General features: G+C 47.1%; 1 protein-coding gene across 2 annotated transcripts in view; it reads left to right on the forward strand.

Moving 5' to 3' along the window:
- LYN (LYN proto-oncogene, Src family tyrosine kinase) overlaps positions 1-15,409 on the forward strand; it is a 139,576-nt gene that overhangs the window by 108,718 nt on the left and 15,449 nt on the right. The gene's annotated exons all lie outside the window — the stretch shown is intronic.

Consider the following 15,409-nt stretch of genomic DNA (forward strand, 5'->3'; position numbering starts at 1 on the left):
ACCCACTCAAAATGAGTGATGTAGCCGGGCCCGCTGGCTCACGCCTGTAATCCCAGCACTTTGGGAGGCTGAGATGGACAGATCACGAGGTCAGGAGTTCAAGACCAGCCCGGCCAATATGGCGAAACCTCTCTCTACTAATAATACAAAAAGAAAAAAAAAAATCAGCTGAGCATGATGGTGCATGCCTGTAGTCCCAGCTACTCGGGAGGCTGAGGCAGAAGAATCGCTTGAACCTGGGAAGCGGAGGTTGCAGTAAGCTGAGAGCCTGCCACTGCACTCCACCTGGGTGATAGTGAGACTCAAAAAAAAAAAAAAAAAAAAAAAAAAGAGCGATCTAGGCACTGCCTATCTACTCTTGTGCTCAGCTGTGGCTCCCCCAAGCCCAGTGGTCACGCCGCAGTCAGAGCAATGCTTTGAGGCATAAATCAGGCAACCCTCTCGCTCTCAGCCTGCCAGTTCCACCTGGCCTCACTCCCAATGCAGGTGGAAGTCATCATGGCCATTTGCCTGCAGTGTGTGTCCATGCTGATGTAGATTTGCTTTCAGAAGTTACTTCTTTTCATACATGTTTTATTGTCTTATTTGTTTGGAAATCTATGTTTCCAGGTTTCATGCACTTATCATTCAACTCACCTTGGATTCTTGTTTGAAATCTGCAGGTGTCTGGCTAGGTCCCTCTCCCTGTTAGCAGTCATTAAGGGGTAAGACCCTGAACAAGCTGCAGGGGGTCCCGTGGGCTTGGATAGGCAGGAAACACTGCCATCAGGAAGTTGCTGAACCGAGTGAGTGATCCTTTTTCTAGGTCACACATCTTACAGGGGAACGCTGCTTTTCCCCATTAGAGAGCTGCCGTGCTGAAGAGGATCTGTATTTCTCTCACTGCTCTAACTGGATGAAGCCCAGGAATTGTGTGTCCAAATCACTGGGCATGGACAAGTCCTACCTGGTGAGCAAAATGCTTGACCTGCTTCAGCCCTTGCAGCCCCGCCCGCCCGCTCCTGCCCCAACAACCTTAGGAAAAGGAAAATGCAGGAGCAGCCACAGAGGGCAGACATCACAGGCTTCCCTCGTAAACACACGATATTTTGAAAACGTACTTCAAAGGGGTTGAAATATAAATAAAGATGATAGCAAGTCTGTTTCAGGTATATTTGGAACTTATTAGATCTTGTTCAGACTTCCTTTAAGTTTGTCACAGGACAAATAAGTCAGGGACTGTTTTCAGAGCTCAGGCGCTGGCCTTGTACAGGAATTCTTTTCAGAATAACACACGTCAAGTTCTTGAAGGTATTTTGTCTTAGTTGAAATATAGCGCAGCTGCCTGCTATGTATGTTCTTCTCAGCTATCTGACATGGTGTATATTCATTTGCTGAATTATTATTTTCTGTCTTCCCCCATTAAACTCTGCAGGCAGGGACTGTTTAGTGGGCTTGTAACTGGGTGGGGCTCCTGGTGTACAGGCAGGACTGCGTGTGGTTGGCTGGAAGTGGGGAATGTCAGTTTTCAATGGAGATACCTTGACCTTCAGTCTTTTAATATAACTAAGAGTGGCTGGGCACAGTGGCTCACACCTGTAATCCCAACATTTTGGGAGGCTGAGGCAGGAGGATCACTTGAACCCAGGAGTTCGAGTCCAGTCTGGGCAGCATAGTGAGACCTCACCTCTACAAAAAAAATAATAATAAAATTACCTTGGTGTGCAGTGCACACCTGTGGTCCCAGTTACTCAGGAGGCTGAGGTGGGAAGATTGCTTAAGTCCTGGGAGGTTGAGGCTACAGTGAGCTGTCATCCTGCCACCATTCTCCATCCTGGGCTTCAGAGTGAGACCCTGTCTCAAAAACCCACCAGAATCCCCAGAACTATAAAAACCCTACCTTATATGTATACTAAGGGAGTACACATGGCATAGCATCCTAGTGACGTTACAAATAGCAGCTGTATCCCTTTACACTCCTGCCAACAGTGCACGAGATTTCCAGCTTCTCCACATCCTCACTAACGCTTATTATTTTCTGGGTTTTGATAATATCCATCTTAAGGGGTAGTCCAGTGAGTTTTGAAATATCCACCCCAATGAAATAGTCCAGTGAGTTTTTGCAAGAGAAGGTAAATGGGTATTCATTGACAAATTTCCTGTTTTCTAAAGCAAGTAACTCTGTTTTGTGGACACTTACTGATTTAAATATGGGTATTTGGTGAAGCTATCATTTTGAAAATTATCTCTCCTCAAGACATTGCGGGTCCTTGCATGCTGCTGGATTGAGCAGTCCCGAAATCTCCACCAGCCCTAAGCTTGGATATGCCAAACGCTGCCTCATCTTCGAGCTATGAACATAGTCTAACAGACAGCAAGCTTTAACTTAACTGTTTATTATGATTATTATTATTTTAAAGACAGGGTCCCTGTCTGTTGTCCTAGGCTAAGAGCAATGATATGATCATAGCTCACTGCAGCCTCAAACTCTTAGGCTCAAGCAATCTTCCCACGTCAGCTTCCCAGGTAACTGAAACTACAAGATGTGCCACCATACCTGGCTAATTTTTAAAATTTTTTGTAGAGATGGGGTCTTGTTTTGTGTCCAGGCTGGTCTGAGCTCAAGCGATCTTTCCTGCTTGTCCTGGCAAAGCATGGAGATTACAGGTGGGAGCCGCCACATTCAGCCTAAGTTGACCATTTTAAAAATTATCTGAAGGCCGGGCGCGGTGGCTAAGGCCGGGCGCAGTGGCTCAAGCCTGTAATCCCAGCACTTTGGGAGGCCGAGGCGGGTGGATCACAAGGTCAAGAGATCGAGACCATCCTGGTCAACATGGTGAAACCCCGTCTCTACTAAAAATACAAAAAATTATCTGGGCATGGTGGTGCGTGCCTGTAATCCCAGCTACTCAGGAGGCTGAGGCAGGAGAATTGCCTGAGCCCAGGAGGCGGAGGTTGCGGTGAGCCGAGATCGCGCCATTGCACTCCAGCCTGGGTAACAAGAGCGAAACTCCGTCTCAAAAAAAAAAAAAAAAAAAAAAAAAAAATTAAAAATTATCTGGTTTTCTTATTTCTTTTTGCTTCCTTTTTTCCACTGCCAACTTGGTGAGCATTCTATTTTTAGACTAGAATAAAAAGAATCTTTGGCCGAGCGCAGTGGCTCACACCTATAATCCCAGCACTTTCAAAGGCCAAGGCAGGCAGATTGCCTGAGCTCAGGAGTTCAAGACCACGCTGGGCAACATGGTGAAACCCCATCTCTACTAAAATACAAAAAATTAGCTGGGCAGGGTAGCGCATACCTGTAGTCTCAGCTACCCAGGTGGCGGAGGCACAAGAATTGCTTGAGCCCCAGAGACGGAGGTTACAGTGAGCCAAGATTGGGCCACTGCCCTCCGGAGTGAGACTACATCTCAAATAATAATAATAATAATCTTTCCTGTTTATTTATTTATTTTGAGACAGAGTCTGACTCTGTCACTAAGGCTGGAGTACAGTGGTGGAACCTTGTATTGCAGCCTTCACCTCCTGAAGCGATTCTCCTGTCTCGGCTTCCCGAATAGCTGGGATTATGGGCACGTGGCACTGCACCTAGCTAAGTTTTGTATTTTTAGTAGAGACAGGGTTTCACCACGTTGATCAAGCTGATCTCAAACTCCTAGCCTCAAGTGATCCACCCACCTTTGCCTCCCAAAGTCCTGGGATTATAGGCGTGAGCCACCACGCCCTACTCAAATCGTTTCTTTTCTTTTTTTTCTATTTTTTTGAGACGGAGTTTCGCTCTTGTTACCCAGGCTGGAGTGCAATGGCGCGATCTCAGCTCACCGCAACCTCCGCCTCCTGGGTTCAGGCAATTCTCCTGCCTCAGCCTCCTGAGTAGCTGGGATTACAGGCACGCGCCACCACGCCCAGCTAATGTTTTGTATTTTTAGTAGAGACGGGGTTTCACCATGTTGACCAGGATGGTCTCGATCTCTCGACCTCGTGATCCACCCGTCTCGGCCTCCCGAAGTGCTGGGATTACAGGCTTCAGCCACCGCGCCCGGCAATCGTTTCTTTTTAAATGAAGTAGCCAGTGTGGATGAATGTTTAAGAGCACAGGCTTTGAAGCCTGGACCAGCCTGGACTCAGGTTGGAATCCTGGCCTTTTAAAGAAATTGTAGCCTCTCCAAAACTCAGCTTCCTCCTCCTAGTAGTGAGAAGTATATAACCTACTTGATGGGCTTGTTTTAACGATGCACATACCTAGCGCAGTGCCTGGGCAAGTAGGAGCTAATTCGTGGTAGCTCTCATCATCATCATCATCAAAGTATAGATTTCACTATTTCTTAGCAGTTTTACTTGGAAAAGGAGACTATTATGATAACCAATAAGTTCAAATAAAATTTCCAAAAAATGTTGATCCGAGAAAAGTAAAATACAAACAAGAATGCAAGAGCGCTCTGTTCCATCCTTTTCCTCCATTCAAATTATGGACTGAAGATTAGAGGGGTCTAGTATTGGGGAATCAATGAATATTAACAGTAGAAAAGTGTCTCTGTGACAACTGTGGAGGGACATAAAACAAACGTCATCATATCTGTAGTACAGACGAGATGTGTTCTTAAACTTTCTTTTTGCAAACTCCCTGTTGTATGTGAGTGTGTTTTTACATTCTGTTTTTCTGTTGTTAGCATTAAATGGTCTTTTTAGGTCAGTTTGGGATTGACTCCAGGGGCTTCCAGTTATAAAAAAATCCTTTAGAGAGACTAGTTTTTACTCAATTGCTAATTTTTAGTTCCAACTTATTAATATTGTTATTTTATAGGCTTCCTAGGGCTTTTGAGCATCATTAATTATATGAATTCTTCATTTTCTCAAGAATAGGAAGACAGCATGTCCCTAGATGGTTAAGACCATCAGTGCCTACGAGAACAGGTAAAGCATCAGGAAAATCAGATACTCATTTTTCCTGCTTTTTGATAGGTTTCTCATTTAATTTTTCTCACTGCTTGTCTAGATGACAAATGTTTTCCAAGCAGCCAATTCTGAGCCAGGTTGCGTTTTCAGTTCCAGTTTCTCATTTAGGCTGGAATTTCCTGGGGTAGATTTAGCTTTGCTTGAGAGATCACATTTAGCCCCTCAGTGAGGTTCCTTTGATCCCTTTTTCCCTCAGTCATGTGACAGAAATGTGGGTTCTTCTCATTAAAGTGAAAAAAAAAAAAAAAAAAAACCAAAAAAACACCAAGCATGATAGCCTTGCCTGTCTTTGCCAATTTCTCAGAAAATCAATAGTAATTAGGATGAACAGAGGAGCACTAAAGCAAGAGTTCCAGAGTGAGGTCATCCACACAGCACTTCATTATTTGTCCAAAGCATCACTCATGTTCTCTGGTGGTAGCAGCCGGGTATGTGTGCTGAGCACAGGGCATATGCCCAAGAAGGCTGGTGATGGCTCAGAGCCTGCGCCTTGGGTAGGAGGGAGCTTGCTGGAAGCCAGTTTCACTGCGTGGGGTGCTGGGGTTCACAGACTTCTCATTGGGCCTTTGAGAAAAGCGGGAAAAGATGAGTGACCTGGATGGTCATCACTAGGAAGCCACTAGGCAGGGGCATTATCTGAGCTCTGCTTGAGTTTGTAAAACGTTATTGAGATTTCCCTCTCCAACGAATCCACGTAAAAGAAGTCCATCTGATACATTACCTAGGGCCTTGGTGGTTAGGAATTTCCCATCTCTGGTGTGATCACAGGAAACTCACTTCTCAGTGGGTGTGTCTGATGATGCAAAGCTGCCCTCCAGGAGGGAGAGACCAGTTGCCTGTCCTCAGGGAGGTCCAGGCAGGTGCCTGTGGATGGGGCCTGCTCATGTGGGCACTCCCCATTCAGAAAATAGCAACTTACTTTCTACTTTCACACTGTTAGAGGCCAGGGAATTTAAATGAGGGCACGCCACTCCATCTTTTCTAAAACTTTGGTCTGATTTAACCAAACCGAAAAGTATCTGAGACAAGTCTCAAGCAATTTAGAGGTTTGTTTAGCTGAGATGGAGGTCCAACGGCCCATGACACAGCCACCAGAGGTCCTGGAAACACGTGTCAAGGTGGCTGGGATATGGCTTGATCTTACACATTTTAGGGAGACAGAAGTTATAGGCAAAGACATAAATCAGTACACATAAGGGGTACATTGGTTCAGCCCAGGAAAGCGGGGTGTCTTGAAGCTGGGAGCGGAGGCTTCCAGGCCACAGGCGGATTCAAAAATTTCCTGACTGGCTGGGCACAGTGGCTTATGCCTGTAATCCCAGCGCTTTGGGAGGCCGAGGTGGGTGAATGACCTGAGGTCAGGAGTTTGAGACCAGCCTGGCCAACATGGCAAAACGCTGTGTCTACCCTAAAAATACAAAAATTAGCCAGACATGGTGCTGGGCACCTGTAATCCCAGCTACTTGGGAGACTGAGTCAGGAGAATCGCTTGAACCCAGGAGGTAGAGGTTGCAGTGAGCTGAGGTCATGCCACTGCACTCCAGCCTGGGCCATAGAGTGAGACTCTGCCTCAAAAAGAAAAAGAAAAAAAGGTCCCGATTGGCCATTGGTTAAAAGAATTAAGCTGTGCCCAAAGAGTAATAATAATAAGCTTGAGTTAAGATATGGGGAGTGGTGGTTATCGAAGCCAACGTTCTTACTACGTAGATGAAGCCTGCAGGTAGCAGGCCTCAGAGAGAGCAGATGTGAATGTCTCTTATTGGACCTTAAAAGGTGTCAGTTAAATTTCTCCTGGACCAGGAAAGGACCTGGAAAGGGAGGGGGATTCTCTAGAGAATGTCAATTTCCCCCGTAAGAAATGGCTTTGCAGGGCCGTTTCAAAATATGTCTAAGAAATATATTTTAAAGTAAAATACTTTGATCTCCTTTAGAACCGGTTATGTGTCATGTGATGTTATACCAGAGTCTGGTTGGAATTTGGTATCTTATTGCCAGGAAGACTCTGTTCCATCAGTCTCAGGATCTGTCTATTTTAATGTTAATGCTGGTCATTGGTGTCTGCACTCCAAAAGGGAGAAGGGCATAATGAGTCCTGTCCCGTTTCCCCTCTCATCACGGCCTGAACTAGTTTCAGGTTTCTTTGAAATCCCCTGGGCCAAGAGGAGGGTCCACCCAGTTGGTTAGGGGGCTTAGCATTTAAATTTGGGTTTACATATTTTCGAAATCATGCCCTGGTGAAAAAGTTATTTGCAAAGTAAATCGGACTCTGTTGTATTCTGTCCCCACCCTACCCCGCGTAAGTGTGTGCATATGTAAGGATGTCTGTGTGTGTAAAAGCATGCTAGAGGTGTGAATATACCAACAAATAGAGAAACCCTGGCACCACTGCCATGCCGAGTTAAGCAGCCGTGTCCGTAGTGGCCTCTGAGATGCTGCTTGGGGTCTGAGGTCCATCCCTGATCCCGCTTCGCCACCAGCCCTGACAGCTGGGTCGCCTCCACCTGGAGGAAGCGGCATCTTTTCTCACCTGCTGTGGCCCCGAGGGTATCTCTGTTGATTGACACTTCCTGTTTCACACCAGCAGTGGGAGAGAAAGTCCTGCCCCTTTGGGGTCAGAACGTTGGGTAAGATCTTACTTCTCTCTTTCTCGTTCCACGTGTGCCTCTAGCTGCCTCAAAGCCTTGACCTGAGGAAGGCATCTGCTCAGCTGATTGGCAGTGGAAGAAGAGGCAGACACTTGGTGACTAACTCCTTTTCTTCTCACTGTACATTAATTAGAAAGGCCGCTGTAGGCCGGGCACGGTGGCTCACACTTGTAATCCTAGCACTTTGGGAGGCCAAGGTGGGTAGATCACCTGAGGTCAGGAGTTCAAGACCAGCCTGGCCATCATGGTGAAACCCCATCTTTAAAAAAGAAAAAAAAAATTATATTTAAAAAAAAAAAAAGGCCGGGCGTGGTGGCTCAAGCCTGTAATCCCAGCACTTTGGGAGGCTGAGGTGGGTGGATCACGAGGTCAAGAGATGGAGACCATCCTGGTCAACATTGTGAAACCCCGTCTCTACTAAAGATACAAAAAATTAGCTGGGCATGGTGGTGCGTGCCTGTAATCCCAGCAACTCAGGAGGCTGAGGCAGGAGAATTGCTTGAACCCAGGAGGCGGAGGTTGCGGTGAGCCGAGATCGCGCCATTGCACTCCAGCCTGGGTAACAAGAGCGAAACTCCGTCTCAAAAAAAAAAAAAAAAAGGCCGCTCTGGAAGCCTGGAAGTCTGTCTATCCAGCATCAAACAAGATAAGGCTGTCCGTTAACTTAGGAAGCATTATTATTAATCTGTTCTGTGTATCTAGACTTTTCACTGGGTACAAGACACCGGGAGTTTCACCAGAACCCCCCACCTTTAGGATTTGCTCTTTGCCCAGTGGATCTGTGCCTCCTCCGGGGACAGCAGTGGGCTCAGCACAGTCTTCTGTGTCATTGGCTTAACCATAGGCGTTTTCAGGAAACAGTCACCTGGCTCCACACTCAGAGCTTTGGTCGTGACGCATCCCCAGAAGCTCCCTTATCCCTGTGCCCAGTAAACCGCATTTTTAAAATGGAAATGAAAAACACAAAAACAGCAAAGGTAGAAAATATCATCATATATTTTCACTGAAGGTACAAAAAGAGGAACTAAAATAATGTGTGTCGGCCTCGCTGTCGGAGCCAAAGATCACAAGAAACACCAGCACATCTCAGCCTAAGTCAGGGGTGTGGAAACCTCACTGACATCGCCTCTCTACATGATTAGTCTCATTCTAAGTAATGGGGATGCTTTTTAGTCCAGATTTCCAGTAGCTTCACATATCAGCTCTCTAAGACAGAGTTAGACATCAGCACTGGAGGAAGGAGACAGTTTACATTCGTTCTTTGGTGTCTGCAGGTGGTTTAGGAAGTTGGGGTTTTCTTGTCTTTGTTCACCTCTGGGCCTGACATTATGATGAAGAGAATCACATGGCCCAAGGAGAAGAGAATCTCTCCTCATTTGGTTTAGAACCAAAAGATTGAATTGGTTTCCCAAGCCCTGTGAGTCATGGCTCCAGCCCTAGAGCCGTGATAGAGAGGGATAAGAGCTGGGGCCTGACACGACATCCCCTGCCTCTGAGCCACGAGGCCCACAAGGTCCTGGCCTGACTTGCAGGAAAAACAAGTTCGAGCCATGTGTTTCAAACTGTTGGTGGACTGGAAATTCTGCCGGGGTGTTTCGGCACCTTCCTCACCTGCCGCTTCCCTCCCCAGCTCCATATGGAGCCTCCTCCTCCCTGGCCTGGGCTCCTGATGCTGGCCCTGCACGCCTTGCTCCTTTTTTTGTTAAGCTCAGTTGCATCCAGCCTTCTTCCCCAAGCATTATGAACATAGCAGTCCACCTATGAGGTTCCTCAAAGGCGACATGTGGAGACTGAGATTTCATTGCAATCCTAAAATAGCTTAAGCGTTCAAGCCTGTGATCTGGTGCTGCGCTTCTCAAACTCTAAGCTCTGGAGGCTGGGAAGTCCAAGATCAAGGCGCCAGTAGATACAGTGCCTGGCGAGGTACGTCTTTCTGTGTCCTCACATGGAAGACTGTGGAAAGGCAAAAAAAAAAAAAAAAGGGTCAAACTCTGTGTGAAGCCTCTTTTATAAGGGCCTTAATCCAATTCATGAGGAAGGATCTCTCAAGACTCAATCACCTACTAAAAGCCCCACCTCTTAATACGATTGCATTGGAGATTAAGTTTCAGCAAGAATTTGGAGGGACACATTCCAACCATAGCATCACACATCTGCAATGGCGGTAGGATTGTCCCCAAGGGAGCAAAAATTGATCCCTGGGGGGTGAGGAAATCTTAGATATTACAAAAGTTTGTGGCCCTCCAAAGTTCATACCTACCTAATTCAACCTTCTTTCTTCATATTTAATTTCTCCTTAATGTGTCCTTAAGAAGAAATTAATGTCCTTAAGGAGAAATTAATTTCTCCTTAATGTGTCCTTAAGGACACATGAACTTTAATTTAAATTTTAATTCAGTGAATCTTCCTAGAGGAATGATAATCAAAACAAGGTTGAGAAACACTGTTCTAGACAGAGACAACCGACACAAAGCTTTGCATGTACTTCCTGAAATGGGAGCCAGGAGTTGGTTCCTGAGTCTCTGTCTGAGGGGTGACATTTGGACTTAACAACAGTGAGAGGAAACCTCAGCAGTCTCTTTTTATCCTCTCAGAGAAGACACACTCTCATAATGAAATCTTTGGGTTCCAGAAGCATGTAGTTATCTCTTGGTACTGAGCTCTCTTGCGGGTCTGACGTTCTGGAGTGTGGAGCTAGGCGCACGGACTTTGAGGTCAGACATGCCTGGTGTAAATGGGAGCATTCTCCTTCACTCTGTGGCTTTCGACCTTTCCTTTAATTTCTCAAAACCTCATTTGCATCTGTACAATGGAAGTGAAACCTTCCTGGTCAATTTACTGTTAAGATGCCACGTGGATTGAGTGTAAAGGATGGGAAGCAGTGTTTGGTGTATAGTAGGTGTTCAATTAGTGGTGGCGAAATGGTGGTTATCAATATCCATCTACCTACCCACCTACCTATCATCATCATTTCAGTCAAATGTCTGTGGGCACAAAACAACTAAACAGTCTTCGGAATCAAACACATCCTCTTCTCATCAAGCTCGACCGACTCCATGTAACTCCCTCAGAAGTCAGGCTTTCCAAGCTGCTGGAACGATAGGAAGTGGGAGTCCCTGGGAACAGCTGGGCTTTGGTTCATGTATTTATGTGACAGCTTTTTCTGCAGTGCTGAACGCTACAGGGCCCTGGAAGAGGAAGAAGACATTCCATGAAAAGTTGACCCTCCATTCAATCAGCCAAAGTAGTCTCTGATTTCTTCCTCCTGTTTGAAATAGAGCTGGATTTCCTGTAGCCACAGTAAATACACCACCTCCAACAGCAACAAATTAAGACTTTTAAAAAAGAACCCAAGAAAGAACAATACACACAGACCAGGGAAAGAATAAAGAGAACGAATGAATTTTATGTAAGAGAAGAGTTGTGATATTTGTGATCTGAAAAGGAACTCATCTCTGAGAGCTTTTATTTTGCCCCCATATTTGTTGTTTATTCAACATGGCTAATGCTATTGTTTCTAATCTTGTCTTGTGGATGCTTTTCATTACTGTTTGGAATCTGAGCACCTTCAAGCACTCTGGCATGGAAAAGAAGGCTGAAATACACTAGGTTTGTTGCAAGTCTGTTATTTCTGAGAATCATTTTTTTAATGCACTCAGATTTATGCAAATATGGGATGTGGGTAGGTGTGATAAAAGCCTTACTAACGGCCGGGCGCGATGGCTCGCGTCTGTAATCCCAGCACTTTGGGAGGCCGAGGCGGGTGGATCACGAGGTCGAGAGATCGAGACCATCCTGGTCAACATGGTGAAACCCCGTCTCTCTACTAAAAATACAAAAAATTAGCTGGGCATGGTGGCGCGTGCCTGTAATCCCAGCTACTCAGGAGGCCGAGGCAGGAGAATTGCCTGAACCCAGGAGGCGGAGGTTGCGGTGAGCCGAGATCACGCCATTGCACTCCAGCCTGGGCAACAAGAGCAAAACTCCGTCTCAAAAAAAAAAAAAAAGCCTTACTAACGGCCAGGCACGATGGCTCGCGTCTGTAATCCCAGCACTTTGGGAGGCAGAGGCGGGTGGATCACAAGGTCAAGAGTTCAAGACCATCCTGGCCAACATGGTGAAACCTTGTCTCTACTAAAATACCAAAAATTAGCTGGGAGTGGTGGTGCATGCCTGTAGTCCCAGCTACTCAGGAGGCTGAGGCAAGCGAATCGCTTGGACCAGGAAGCAGAGGTGGCAGTGAGCTGTGATCACACCACTGCACTCCAGCCTGGTGACAGAGCAAGACTCCTGCCCCCCCCCCGCCCCCCCCCTGCCAAAAAGCCTGACTAACAAGTCCCTGGAGTGCTTTTTGTAATGAGTTGATCATCAAAATCTGTTACCAAGAAGGAGAGCTGTGTGTGTCCTTGCTGCTGTGTGGGAGGCTGGGTCCCTGCCACCGCACCCACCTGTGTGGCCAATCAACAGCCTTGGGAGAGGGGCCAGCACAGTTTCCTGGTTGATACTGTCAAATGTGGTTTCAGGCCCAATTTGGGACTTCAGCCAGCTTTCGCTTCTTTGGGTTCTTGGCCCAGTGTATGTATAATTATTGGAATGTTAGATAAGTATCTAAGAAGTAAGAATTTTTCAAGGCTGCACTCCCATGATGTGGAGCAGAGAGGCAGGGACAGTGTCCGCTATGACTGCTCTGTTGTTGCTGTCTCACCTGGGCTCCCGTAGCCAAGTCCGGTCTGTTTGAACCAGGCATTGTGGCTCTGTTGCTGAAAGCCTATTTTGTTAAAATCGTACACTCCTTTCTTCCACACATGCTCAGCCTGATCTTCACTCTCCTCTTTTCCCAGTTTTACTGGCTCTTTCTAACAAGTCTTGTTGAACTTGGGTTACCAGCAGACAAAGGGAAACAGAGGCAGGGCTCCTTGCCCCCAGCCTCCACCAAAATTGCCACGCCATGTCATCCGCTTCAGTAGTGCCCACTCTAGAAGGAGCTATCTTGAGCTTCCTGCCGCCCTCACCATGCCACTCCCTGCTGTTTCTGGGCAGCAGAGGCTTCTAGAGAAAGTCACAGACTCAGAGGAGCTCTGCCCTCACCTGGGTTGTCACCACTGCCCACCTTCTGTTGACTTCCTATAGAGGCTGTTTGAATCTTTTCCAGGGTCAGGTAAAAGTTGGGCATCTCCCCAGTGCCCAGGGTTTGTGACAGTTGGGAGAAAGGGAGGGAACACGAAGCCACTGCTTTCCAAACGTGCCCTGGCCTTTTCCTGCTGTCCGTCTGGTTTCTGCTCTGCTGTGCTCAGCCTCAGCCCCTGTCCCACTTCTGAGGTTCCTCCTGAAATCAAGCCCCCTGCTGTCAGTGACATCTGCCTTGGGTCCATGCAGCCGAGACATGCAGACCGTGTAGGTCGGGTGAAAGGGGCAGGGAGTGAGCGTTCCACGCAGAGGCAGGTGGTCAAAGCAGGAAGGAGGGGGTCATGGTGAGACAGTGGAGGGCTGAGCTGGGGCCGGGTCACACGGGGCCTTGGCAGCAGTACAGCGGAGCTTGGATCACATTCTTTGTTTCCACTCAGAAGTGAAATTCTGGGCTGAATAGTCTTTAAGACTGATGTAGGGCACGCTGATTATTTCACTTGAGATTTTCGTGACCATGAGAATGCCATCTGCCAAATCCCTGCAGTGGTGGGCTGACAAGGTAGTATTCTGGTCGTATGAAAACTTCAGCCCCTTTCGCAAAGGACTGACTTTGGCTCTGAGAAGAGATTTGGTGACAAGTTTGAAGGTTCCAATGTGTACAAGTGAGAATAGAAAAGATATCTTCAGGCCCAGCGTGGTGGCTCGCGCCTGTAATCCCAGCACTTTGGGAGGCTGAGGTGGGCAGATCACAAGGTCAGGAGTTCAAGACCAGCCTGGTCAATATGGTAAAACCCCATCTCTACTAAAAATATAAAAAATTAGCCGGGCGTGGTGGTGCATGCCTGTTGTCCCCGGTATTTGAGAGGCTGAGGCAGGAGAATCACTTGAACCTGGGAGGTAGAGGTTGCAGTGAGCCGGGATTGCGCCACACTACTGGCACTCCAGCCTGGGCAACAGAGCGAGACTCCCTCTCAAAAAAAAAAAAAAAAAAAAAAAAAAAAGATATCTTCAGCCCTGGAGGTGTTTATACACATTGACCATCTAGGGTGCATAAAGGTGAGTTCAGAGAAGGCCCCACCGGGCAGAAGATGAGCCCAGGGATTGGCCTGGATGGGAGGGAATGGCAGACCCAATAGCAAGGAGCTAATCTTTGGTTAAGCAACGTGGTCCGGAACTGGCAGCCTGAATTGCATGATAACCAGGGATGCTGTCACGGACAACTGGGGCAAGTCAGACCCTGCAAGCCAAGCCACCTGCCTTTCCAGGTAAAATCTGGCAGAAGACATTCATTCCTGTGTGAAAAATTCGACTCCGAGTTTTCTCTAACTGCTGACCGGATACGCTACTACGTGGTTTTCTTCCTTCCTTCTTGCCCTTTTTCTTGCTTCCTCCTTCCTTCCCTTCCCTCTCCTTCCTTCTTTCCTTCCTTTGTTTTCTTGTTCCTTCCTTCGTCCCTTGCTTGTTTCTCTCTTTGTTTTTTTTTTTTTTTTTTTTTTGTTTCGCCCTTGTTACCCAGGCTGGAGTGCAATGGCGCGATCTCGGCTCACCGCAACCTCCGCCTCCTGGGTTCAGGCAATTCTCCTGCCTCAGCCTCCTGAGTAGCTGGGATTACAGGCGCGCGCCACCACGCCCAGCTGATTTTTTTTTTTTTTTAGTATTTTTAGTAGAGACGGGGTTTCACTATGTTGACCAGGACGGTCTCGATCTCTCGACCTCGTGATCCACCCGCCTCAGCCTCCCAAAGTGCTGGGATTACAGGCTTGAGCCACCGCGCCCGGCCTGCTTGTTTCTCTAATCCTCTTTTTCCTCCTTTTTTCTTCCTTCCTTCTCCTTAACTTTATCATTTGGTCATGTCTTCCTTAAAAACCCGATTTTGGAAGGATACCACGCTTTCTATTCAGCAACGAGTGGTTGTTTGGCCTCCCTGTGTTATTGCTGTGTTTAAATCCTGGAGTCTTTCCTGCTGTCATACCTCCGCTGGAACCCGGAAGGTGGAGGTTCCAAGTGGAAGTCATGAGAGTGAATCTTGACAGGCGTGGTGGCTCATGCCTGTAATTTCAGCACTTTGGGAGGCTGAAGTGGGTGGATCACCTGAGGCCAGGAGTTCGAGACCAGCCTGGTGAAACCCTGTCTCTACTAAAAATACAAAAAGCAACATGGTGAAATCCCGTCTCTACTAAAAATACAAAAATTAGCCAAGCGTGGTGACAAGCACCTGTAATTCCAGCTGCTCGGAAGGCTGAGGCACGAAAATCACTTGAACCCAGAAGGCAGGAGGTTGCAGTGAGCTGAGATTGTACTACTGTACTCCAGCATGGGGGACACAAGTGAGACTGTCACAAAAAAGAAAAAGAGTGACTCTTTGTGATCATCCTGGAGGGAGTGTACAGAGAGAACTCGGAGAACCAGTTTTATGGGCTGTCAATTAACCTGACAGAAAGGACATTCTGTTCTTGATACCTCAATAATATAGTTCTGTTAGCACATCAGTTTCTCCAACTCTATTTTCATATTTGGTTCAGGCTGCTGTAACAAAATTCCATAGACTGGGTGGCTCAAACAACAGATATTTATTTCCCACAGTTCTGGGGGGGGGCAAAGAAAGCCCTGGTAGGTTTCCTGTCTGATGAGGGACCGTTTCCTGGTTCATAGATGGCACCGTGTAGCTGTGTCCTCACATGGTGGAAGGAGCAAGGCAG

This window comes from Saimiri boliviensis, chromosome 15 (assembly GCF_048565385.1).
Source record: "Saimiri boliviensis isolate mSaiBol1 chromosome 15, mSaiBol1.pri, whole genome shotgun sequence".
NCBI classification, from domain to species: domain Eukaryota; kingdom Metazoa; phylum Chordata; class Mammalia; order Primates; family Cebidae; genus Saimiri; species Saimiri boliviensis.